The sequence below is a fragment of the Rhincodon typus genome, chromosome 35 (assembly GCF_021869965.1).
Source record: "Rhincodon typus isolate 14 chromosome 35, sRhiTyp1.1, whole genome shotgun sequence".
Classification (NCBI taxonomy): Eukaryota; Metazoa; Chordata; class Chondrichthyes; order Orectolobiformes; family Rhincodontidae; genus Rhincodon; species Rhincodon typus.
Genome location: NC_063366.1, coordinates 6,453,201 through 6,464,375, shown reverse-complemented (window position 1 = coordinate 6,464,375; position 11,175 = coordinate 6,453,201). Strand labels below are relative to the sequence as shown.

Sequence of the window (11,175 nt, the reverse complement as noted above, 5' to 3'; positions counted from 1 at the left end):
GAGAATTCAATGTCCAATATAAAGAATTCCACAGTAGCACCACCTATTGAGCGAGCTGGCTCAATTCTGTAGGGTATCTTTGCCAGACTGGGTAGTGGAAAATGGTGAGATAACCAACAAGATGAAAAAAAAATGACTTCAACAAATCTTCATAAATTTACCTGTTGCTAATGCACCTGTCCATGACAGTGTATTACAGGTAAATAAGCATGCCCTTTTCTACTTCAGCCAGAATGGAAATCAAACCCTATAATTTTGGCATTAATCTGAGCTGCATGGCAGCAGTCTAGCCAACTGAGATAAACCCTCCCTCTACCCTGTCATGTCACAGAGGTAGAAATCAGTTATATCAATGATGGTACAAGGAAGGAGTTGGAAATACGTCTTGGGGTCAAATATGACACCAAATTTGTAAAAGGTCTGGTTCAGGAGCTGGAAGAGAAGTCATTGATGGTGATTTCCTGGCTGCAATTAGCTAGATAGGACTGGAACTAGGCATGTACTGTCCCACCATGCTGGAGAGGCATTCGAGAAGGTGATGGCATACCAGCCACTTCAAAGACAATGGAACTTTGGAATAAAATGAGGAAGGATAGTTTACTGTTTCCACAGAAACACAAAATGCTATATGCCACTATGAAAAGAAATATTTCTCTAATGTGACTGGGACAGAAATCTGGTTGTAGTGATTCAAACATCCAATTCCAGGAGACGTAGCCATAGATTTGAGAAGTGACAATATGTTTGTGGACTTTCGAGAAGAGCTGAAGAAGTTCCGAGATGAAGTAACCTGCAAGGACAGAAGGTCAAGGACATCTTAGTTTTGGAATAGAATGAAACTGGGAAATTTCAAAACACGGAAATCAAATTTGAAGAGAGTGAACTATTAACAACATGGGGAAGTTGGGTGGTCAGCTGTTTAATGGGAATATGTTTTAACAAGGAAGGGCTGGGTTTCATGAACAAAATTAGCCTAGAAAGGATTAACCAGAAATAAGAGAAAATCTAAAGGAAAATCTGTATTCCAAGGTTATGGTAAGGGGAAGACTTAGAGGAACTTTAACCAGGTGGGCTAAGAGAGGGAGGGACATGGTGAAAGCAACTGAGCAGATAATATTGTCTTGGTCACAAAGAAATCCATGAATTCTTTATATTTGTTGAAAATGAGGGATCTATAGATGGTTTAAAGTGCAGTGCATCTTTACTCTGCCACTCTGGTTTCAGTTACAGTGCAGCCACTGTCAGATTTTTACTGTGTGTGACAATCTCTTTGACATTCAAAGCCCTTGATTGATTCCTGTTTGCCCTCTGTTACACCGTACGTTGTGCATTGTGGTGACGGGGTTTGAGACCTATCACAAAGTACACTTAGTCAAACAGCTTGAGGATTAGATTGTAAAGGGTTACATTGAAAAAAGATACTGACTAGCTACTTGATATTCATATAAAGGTTCAATGTGTTCTCTTCAAGTAAAGGGAATTTTTCTTCAATTCTCAGGTTCTCCTTCATTGGTCACAAATCTTCCTCCTTTTGTCTCCTCAGCTCTTCAATTACATGTTTCTCTTCATCTTCAAGGTATTGATACATTTTGGAAAATTGTGCAGATGTGTATTGCTCATGAGATTCAGCATAAGATGCTGATAGAAATCACGTAAACAGTAGGTTGTTTAAGGACTATAATTGTGTTTAAAGGGAACAGAAATCATACATACAATTCTGAAATCTTCTTCTGCTGCTGTTTTAATTTATGTTTGCTTTTCTTTTCCTTGTCAGACATCATGTTCAGTTTGACAGCTGTCTCTGATGCAGCTGGATCAATGTCAAAACGTCTCCAAGTGTAAATAAAGATGGCTTAGTGATGTGATCCCAGCTGTTTCAGTGATGATGAGAGAAAGGCACGCTCCTGCAGAAATTTACTTGTAACAGTTGTCTTTGAGTTGGGGTAAGCATTTCTGGGACTGTGCCATTACTTGGGAAGCTTGACTCATTCAATCCTGCCTTTGAATACTGGATAAGTATGTGGAAAGAATGCATTTTTTTTTTTACCAGCCAAATGACATTGGGACAGATGAAATGCTTCATGACGGCTTTTAAACCTGCAGCATTTTCGGTTATTAAGGGCCTAACTTTCCTTGAGGCACCAGATACTGACACTTTTCAAGAGTTGATGGATTTATTTAAGGAATATTACAAACCCAAGCCTCCTCTAATTCTGAAATGCTATTGGTTTTACTCGGCCATTTGAGAACCAGGGGAATCTATATCAGGATTTTTGACTCGGTTAAGACGACTGGCAGAGAACTGCGAGATGATTCATTTTGGGCGGAAGAACAGGAACAGGTAATGTAAAATAGAGGGTACAATTCCAAAGGATGGTGCAGGAACATAAGGATGTTTATATACATGTGCACAAATCATTGAATTGACAGAGAAGATTTGGAGAATAGTTAAAAATGCATGTGGGATGCTAAGTTTTATGAACAGGGGCAAAACTGCAAAGATTTCCAGTGCTGTAATCATCCTCTGATACTATGATTTATTTGCCAGTTTTGCATTGTATTTTATAACATTTTGTTTGGCCCATGTGGACCAACTTAAACACTATTTGTTATTTGGATTCCTTAATTCTAACAATGGAGGAAGTGGTGGATATCGTGGTCATCAAGACTATTAGTAACTTCAAATCCTAACTTTTATCATTTGTTGCTCCATGTATTTGTGAAAATAACTTTAAAATAGCAATTTACTAGTTCCACTCTCCTCAGTGATGGTTTTTAATGTGCAATGCATTTTATCCTCAAAGAATTCATACACTTCCTTATGCTTCTTGCAGTAAAACAGGAACCACAGCGAGGGCCAATTTCCTTTGGCGAACTTGACTGCGTGGTCAATTGTGGAATCTGCGAGTTAACAATTTGAATAGCTTCTACCAGTTTTGAAAATTGTTACACTTAATTGATAATCGAGTATTTTCCTTTGGCGATAATGATTTGTAATTTACACCATGATCCCTGCTGGTATAAGGTCAATGGTGGGGGGGGGGGGATCTTTTAATTGCCAGCTCCCTTTAGGTAGTTTAGCTTTCATACCCTCCCAATTGTCCTGTATGTCAACACTTCAGGGTCTAAAAATCAGATGATATCCCTGATTACACAGGTTTGGTGGGATTATTCAATAGTCATCTAACTACAGACAAGTCTTTAAAATGTGACATTAGATATCCTTGATATCACAAACACCAAGAGGTGGAAGTCGACTCTTGATATGGCCAATGCAGGTGCCTAGGAGAAGCAACAACAAAATAGCACAGTCAGCTTTACTAACCATGACTGAACATCAAATTTTCCAGTTGTGTTCAAATGAATACAGAACAAAATAGAAGGATCACACACAATTCTACCTCATTACTGCGTTACTTATGCTGGAAACACAGCTATCTTCTCTGACAAGATTTGAAGAATCCTCCAAGGGAAACAAATGTTTAGCAGTGACATTGATGCCAAAGAATGACAAAGTGCAATCAAAGGTCCACCAAGATTCCAGTACAGCAACAATTTGAATCTGAATGTTTCATTTTCAGACAGTAGACTTTTAACCCAACCAAGTTGTCATTCACTTAAAATGTCACTGACTTAGAGGGAGATGGGTTAGTGGTAAACCTACTTCACTGGTGCTAATCAATTATATGAACAATTTAATGACCAGAGAAAAGCCCCCTGCAGTCTCTCCTCACGATTGGGTCAAGACATGTCCTGTTGCAGTCTGCATCCCATCCCTTCCCATACACCTACGGATCCATAACTCCCAAAACCATAACCATCCCTTAGATATTTTGTTCTATATTCACTGTAGAGAAAATTGATGCAGGTAGAAATCAGAGAGGGGCCTGTGATATATCTGAACAGATTATCATTGAAAGGGAGAGGAGGTATTAGCAGGTTTGAAAGTGAATAAATCCCAGGCCTAGATGTGATATATCCCGGCTGGGAGGAACAGGAGGACATTTCAGAGGCTCTGACATTTCAAACCCGCTCTGGCTCCAGGGAGGAAGTCTGAAGTGCAGATGTTGGAGTTTGGGATCATCATTAAAACTACGTCACTCAGCATTCAATTATTGGTAATTCCTGTACAGCATGAAACCTCATTAACTGTGTTACAGTAGTAGCTAGACTTCCACAAGCATTAAAAAAAATGATGTTGAACACATTTCTTTCAATTATGAGTGCAATGTTTTTGGAAATAAGAAGGTTTTGTTCTTGGAATGTAAACTAACCCTCAGATGAAGATGGACAAGGGGCAATGGTCATTGAACATCATGAGAAGCTGCCAAAAGGATTCAGAAAATTGACTGAGACAGTGTACATTACCTGCACCTCTAACTCAGGCAAAACAATGGGAGCTGAAGAGAAAAGAGGGCTGTCATTTGGTGGCCTCCGCAGGCAGCAGTACTCATCAGGCAATCTACAGAGAGCTGTCTTCTCCAAATGGAAGATGGACATGAATAAGAGAAGGAAGACGCAGGGAAGAGTTCCCTAACATCTCAACTCGAGCGCTTCATAACTTTAACGAGACCAAAACAATCCACAACATCAGCCTGTTTGTCCTCTAATAGCAGTGAACCATCCCCAGTTGTCACATTGTATACATACTTTTTATTGTAATTAACTAATGTATCAGATCTAAAAAGCTGCTTCTTAACACATTCAATAAATGGCAGAAAATTATTTGCAAATCATCAACTGTCTATATTAGGTAACTGTGATCACAAACCCTCAAAACTCATCATAGAGGGCAGTTAATATGGTACCATTATTCAAGAGGGGTAGTAGGGATAATCCAGGAAGATACAGTCCACTGAGTCTAATATAGAGTCATAGACTGTACAGCATGGAAATAGACCCTTTGGTCCAACTCATCCATGCCCACTAGATATCCTAAATAAATCTAGTCCCATTTGCCAGCATTTGGCCCATTTCCCTCTCAACCCTTACTATTCATATACCCATCCAGGTGCCTTTTAAATATTGTAATTGTACCTACCTTCACCACTTCCTCTGGCAGCTCATTCCATACATGGAGCACCCTCTAAGTGAAAAATGTGCCCCTTAGATCCATTTTACATCTTTTCCCTCTCACCTCAAATGCATGCCCTCTATTTTTGGACTCCCCACCCTGGGGAAAAGACCTTGGCTATTCGCCCTATCCATGCCCCTCATGATTTTATAAACCTCTATAAGGTCACCCCTCAGCCTCTGACGCCCCAGGAAAAATAGCCTCAGCATATTCAGCCTCTCCCTATAGCTCAAACGCTCCAATCCTAGCAACGTCCTTGTAAATCTTTTCTGAACCCTTTCAAGTTTAACAACATCCTTCCTATAGCAGGGAAACCAGAATAGCATCCAGTATTCCAAAAGTGGCCTAACCAATGTCCTGTACAGCTGCAACCTGTCTGGTGCGGATACTGTTGAAAACATTTCTGAGGGACAGAGTTAATTTAAGAGGCAAGGATCAATTAAGGATTGTCAGCACAGCTTTGTAAGGGGGACTACCTGTCTAACAAATTTCATTGAAATTTTGAGGAGGTAACTAGGGGTGTAGATGAGAGTAATGCAGTTGATAAGTCCACATGGACTTCAGTAAGACTTTTGACAAAGTTTTGCATGGTAGACTAGTTAAGAAACTAAGAGTCTATGAGATCCAGGACAATTTGGCAAATTGGAATTGGCTTAGTAGCAAGTTGTGGATGGTAAAAGCTGAAGGGTCTTCTTGTGACTGGAAGCCTGTGTCCAGTGCAAACAATAGGTTTCGGTTCTTGTCCCTTGCGTTTTCAGTCTACATTAATGATATAAACATAAAGGTAGGAGATATGATCCGTAAGTTTGCAGATCACATGAAAATTGGTGGTGTGGTAGGTAGCTACAGGGCAATATAGACCAGCTGGTCAGATGGGCTGAAGAGTGGCAAATGAGATCTAATTCTGAAATGTGTGAGATGATACATTTTGGGAGAACAACCAAAGGAAGTAAGTACAGGAACCTGGACTATGAACCATAGGAAATACAAAAGATCCAAGGGACCTTCGTGTGCATGTTTACAGATCTTTGAAGGCAACAGGCCAGGTCAATAAGGTGGATAAGAAAGCATATGGGATACTTGCCTTACATTAAACATAAGAGCAGGGATGTTATGATGGAGCTGTTAAAGATATTGGTCCATAGCTGGAGGACTGCGTGCAGTTCCATTGCCAAAATATGGGAAGGATGTAATTGCATAATGGAAAAGCAGAGGAGATTCACCAGAATGTTGCCTGGTCTGGAGTGATTCAGCAATGATGAAAGACTAGATAGGCTGAGATTGTTTTCCTAAAAACACAGAAGGCTGAGGTGGCACATGATTGAGGTGTACAAATTATGAGGGGCATAGATAGGGAGAAACTGTTTCCATTAGTGGTGGGGTCAATAACGATGGGGTGCATGTTTAAACTAAGGAGCAGAAGGCTAGAGGAGATTTAGAGCAATATGTTTTTCAGCCAGAACATTGTGGGTATCTGGAACTCACTGCCTAAAAGGGTGGCAGAGGTGGGAATCCAGAAGCCTTTGAAGAAGTACTCAAATGAGCACTTGAAAAGCCATGGCATAGATGGTCATGAGCCAAGTGCCAGGAAATGGAATTAGAATGAAACTTGATGACCATTGTGGAAATGATGGGCTGATTGGCCATTTCCTGGGCTGTAAAAGACGCCATATCTCTATGATTGTGTGCTATTAGGACGCGATGTGGACTTTTTGACACAAAAGAGACCCAACGTGTTGATCCTTTCCTGCTATGTATGCTTGTGCAATATTACTGTTGAAAATATTCCCTGCTCCCTTTCCATATCCTCTGTAACATTTTCCTTATACACTGACTACAACTGTAAACAATACTAGCCTCATAAATTTATTGAGTTAAATGTATATTTGTCACAATCCACACTTCTGTATTATTCTGTTTGAAATACTATATGCTTATGAGCTATATTGAATAAATTTGGATTTCTGTGAAGTTTTCTGGACAGGAAGGTGTTAAAGAGCCACGATAGTTGAAACATGGATATGTTTGCAGAGAGTGGGGGTTGCAGCTGTGATGATTCAAGGGTGAACATAAGTAACCGCTAAACTGCAGTAAGTAACAGTTATTGACGATAGTTCAAGCCAAGGTATAAGAGCCCTAAAGATGGTTCAAAGATGTAAAAAGGCAGCTTGGAGGAATGGAAAAAAGTATTAAGAGTATTGAGGATTAAAATAACTAGCAAACAAAACAGACATAATGGTAGCAATTGAGGTGAGAGTTGCCATGGCTGAGAAGAGACAGAAGTATGGGTTCTCTCACTGGAGAGTGAGAAGGAAGATGGATATAATGTGCAGCTTAATGCAGAAGTGAAAGAAATTAGCCTGTGCCTTCTTTCTCCCTGTGTTCCAGTGAAGTCAAAAGTAGTCACACAGAAGTGATGAAAGTGGTCTGTGACAGGTTTGTGTGTAGAGATTGTTGCCTCTATAGCGGTCAGTCAATCTGGTAGTATAACTTTCAGAGCTGGGCCTCCAGAAGTGACAAAAATTACAGAATGGTGATAAATTACACAAGAATACCATGATGAGCTCACCTGTACAAGAAAGAAATAAATTAGAAAGAGGGTTTTATTCAGATATATCTGATTTTCAAATCTCATTGTGAGTTTACAAAAATGGCAAATTCGAGACAGACACAATTTAATCTGTAACTTTAGATATCTAAACATAAAATTTGAGAGGTACATATAGCAAAATCATATAGCAAAATCATCCCAATGTTTCACTCAATTCCCATGCTTCTGTGATAATCCTGCTTTCGCCCCATTGCCTTGAGTCAGTTCCAGGCTAATCCCACTGCTCTACTGTCTCCCCATAGTCCTCTAACAATCCCAAATAAATCCCATTTGATCCAAAAGAACTTACTGTCGTACTCTCTCACCACATCCCTGTCCATCCCAATCTAATCCCAGTCTAATTTGTCTGCCTTGTTTCATCCTTTTAGCCCCGTATCCAACCCAATTTAATCATTGCTCCACTCTCACCATTGCATGTAGCATCTTCCTTCAATCTACTCACTCACTCACTCAGGCCACATCAAAACATTTCTTGTCCGACAACCCCTGACTGACCATAGACCCCCTTGACTGTTCATTGTTACTGAACGTACAAGCCACCTGGCTATCTGCCTGCCCTAAAAAGTGAGACAAACCAATGCAGAGAAGAGATGCTGTGTAATCCAAGTAAGCACAAAGTGAGGGAGTGTTAAGAAAATGAGCTCAGAGACCTGAGATGTCCCCTGTTCCTGGCAGCAGCACTGCAATGTCACGATGTCAGTAATTCCAAAGCGCTGGACTGTTTTGTAAATGAGTCCCATATGAGCTATGATGAGGTGATGAAGCTGCTGTTTTGCAAATGCTATTGATGGTGGGTTTAGGCGGTCGCGGGGCATGGAGTGTGCCCTGGGCTATTGCTGACCAAGACGGAGGCTTGGAGAAGATGCCGGAGAGCTGCAGCCACCAAGTGCCTATTCAGAATTTCACATTGAGAACTATCAACACCTGGTTTCTCCACATGACTTGGAAAGAAGCAATTTTAAACAAGGCAAGATTAAATAATAATGAAATGTTAATTTATGCGAATAGGCCTCTCACCATTCACCAGCAAGAGTCTCATTGAGACATTAAAACCTTCCGTGGAAAATGGGTCTTCTCTTTTCTGAACATTGAGAATCTTGTTTTTTTCCATTTTTACCATTCTTTCTCAATTGACTCGCATATGCCCACCTCATTCAGGGGCAGGGAAGATTCTGTCACCATTCAACATAACCCTCCTTTTGTTTTTATTAATCCTGTTGTTTTCCCTATATCTGCAATTGCTTACAAGATATTTCATGCAGCACCTTCCAGGTGTCATAAAAGGTCACTTATCAGAAACGTTCGTCTGAATGTTAGGTTTGTCTCTGGCTGAGCATCAATTTAATTGAATTTCATGGAGGGATTCTCTCCACAAGGCCTATTGAGTTTCCTCATTCAATCATCAAAACCCAACTCATTAGCTATCGAGCCCACCCCTATGGTGCATGTCTCATCCAACTCTAGCCCACTTTTGCCACACTGCTCCTAATTCGCAGCTCGTATCACTAAAGCAGATGATCTTGAGTCTTTTCACATGGTTGTTTGTGGAAGCTTGCTGTGCATAAATGGTTTCCCAATTTCTTTCATTGAAAGAATGTTTAACAGGCTATAGTGTATACCTCTGCTGCAAAGGGCAGACTCCACTCCATGGTAACTAATGACCGAACAATCTTTTCAGCCTCACTGGATTTGGTTATCAGATTTGCTGCACATGAGCACCAATAGGTAGCTTCAGTGCAGCGTGGTGTTTAATTGCATACAAGATTATGTTACCTACAGAAGCTTCTCTGCTGGTTAAATAGTTCGTCTTTACAACATGCTGCTTGTTACTTTGCTGCACATTTACTGTGTGTTCATAGTCTCCTCTGGTAAGCAATTCAAACAGCTGATATATGTGGATAGAATTGAAAGGTACCCGGAGATTTCAGTGTCAAAGGTTCAGGCTTTGAGTGTTTGATTGTCTTGGGTGTGTCAGTGATCTAGGGCAAGGATTCTCCTTGTACCAGGACAGAGAGTCGCAGCGAGAAGTCGTGATAAAGATTTGTTTTCCAAACTCATGATCCAGACAGTTATTTATGGAGATACATCTGTTGTCAAAATGCACATGCAAATAATGACCATTGAGTAATGAAGTCTTACAGCTGTAATTTGGAACTGGAATGAAAAAAAGGTAAGGTGAAGGGAGGGGAAAGTAATTGGGAATGCTAATGGAATTTAAAGAGAAGAATGACATTGGGAAGTAAATGGAGAGAAAGTGTTAAATGGTAAGGCCTGGGAAAGAAATTTTGCACCACAATTAGGTGGTTATTTAAGCATTTTTTTTCATGTAAAGGGCAAGATCAGCATCTGAACCTGAACTGAGGAATAGAAGTGAAACCTACCCACAATTGTGGTGTTGAAGTGGGCATTGCAGGAAGGTGTGGGGGGTGGAATTAGAGGTGTGGGACATTTAGGCCGAAGGGAGGGGGAAAGGGGTGCATTGCATTTCATTAGCAAGTAAATTGCAGCAAATTCTTTTTATGCGTGAATTTTATTCTTTTGGCTTTATCTATACTGAGAATTGTGGATGTTCAGTCATTTAGTATGTTGAAGGCAGAAGTCAACAGATTTCTAGATATACATGTCATCAAAGGAAAGTCCTGGGTAATGGTGTCTAAGTAGGTGATCAGCCATAATCTGGAATGGTGGAGTAGCATTGAGGGGCTGATTGGTCTACTCCTGCTCCTAAGTCTCTCCCTCAGTTTTCCACTCCACATTTTGCTTCCTACCAATTTGCGGTTTCTGGTGGTGAGGCTAGAAATCTGCCACAAACGTTAGTGATTGTGTAACAATGCATAAATATAATGCATAAATGGACTTTGTCTGATTTACAGGAGGCGATGAAAGGAGTCCCACAATGCTCTGTACTGGAGCTTTGACCTCTCACTTTTGACTTAGGTGAAGGGAATGAAAGTGTGGTAGCTAAGCTTGCAAGTGACACAAAGATAGGAAAGTATGATGTGAAGAAAGTATAAGGAGTGGACTCTTCCTAGCCCCTGAACAATGTGGCCCATGGCGGGGAAGTAAGGAAAATTGCACGAGATGGCTAGCAAGGAGCTTCTCAATGGCAAGAGCAACTGGTCCCACTTTCAATCCAAGTGTTGAAGATTGAATGGTGAGAGGCCTACCCACTACTATCGTATTATTAGTTTATTTCACTTCATTATTATGCAGTTTTGCACTCTCCCTTTTGATGGATAGAAACTCAACAATGACAATGATTTATAACTGATTTGATTTATTGTAGTCACATGTACCGAAGCACAGTGAAAAGTTTTGTTTTGTAAGCAGCTCAGGCAGATCATAGCAAACAAGGACATACAGATAGCAAGGTGTAGAGATGGATGAACACAGCAGGCCAAGCAGCATCAGAGGAGCAGGAAGGCTGACGTTTCGGGCCTAGACCCTTCTTCAGAAACTGAAATGTCAGCCTTCCTGCTCCTCTGATGCT

The 11,175-nt window shown here is 40.6% G+C and overlaps 1 pseudogene; it reads left to right on the top strand.

Annotated features, from left to right (window-relative positions):
* The first annotated feature begins 4,300 nt into the window (after window positions 1-4,300).
* The window catches only part of LOC109924683, a 27,073-nt pseudogene continuing 20,198 nt past the window's right edge, over window positions 4,301-11,175 (top strand).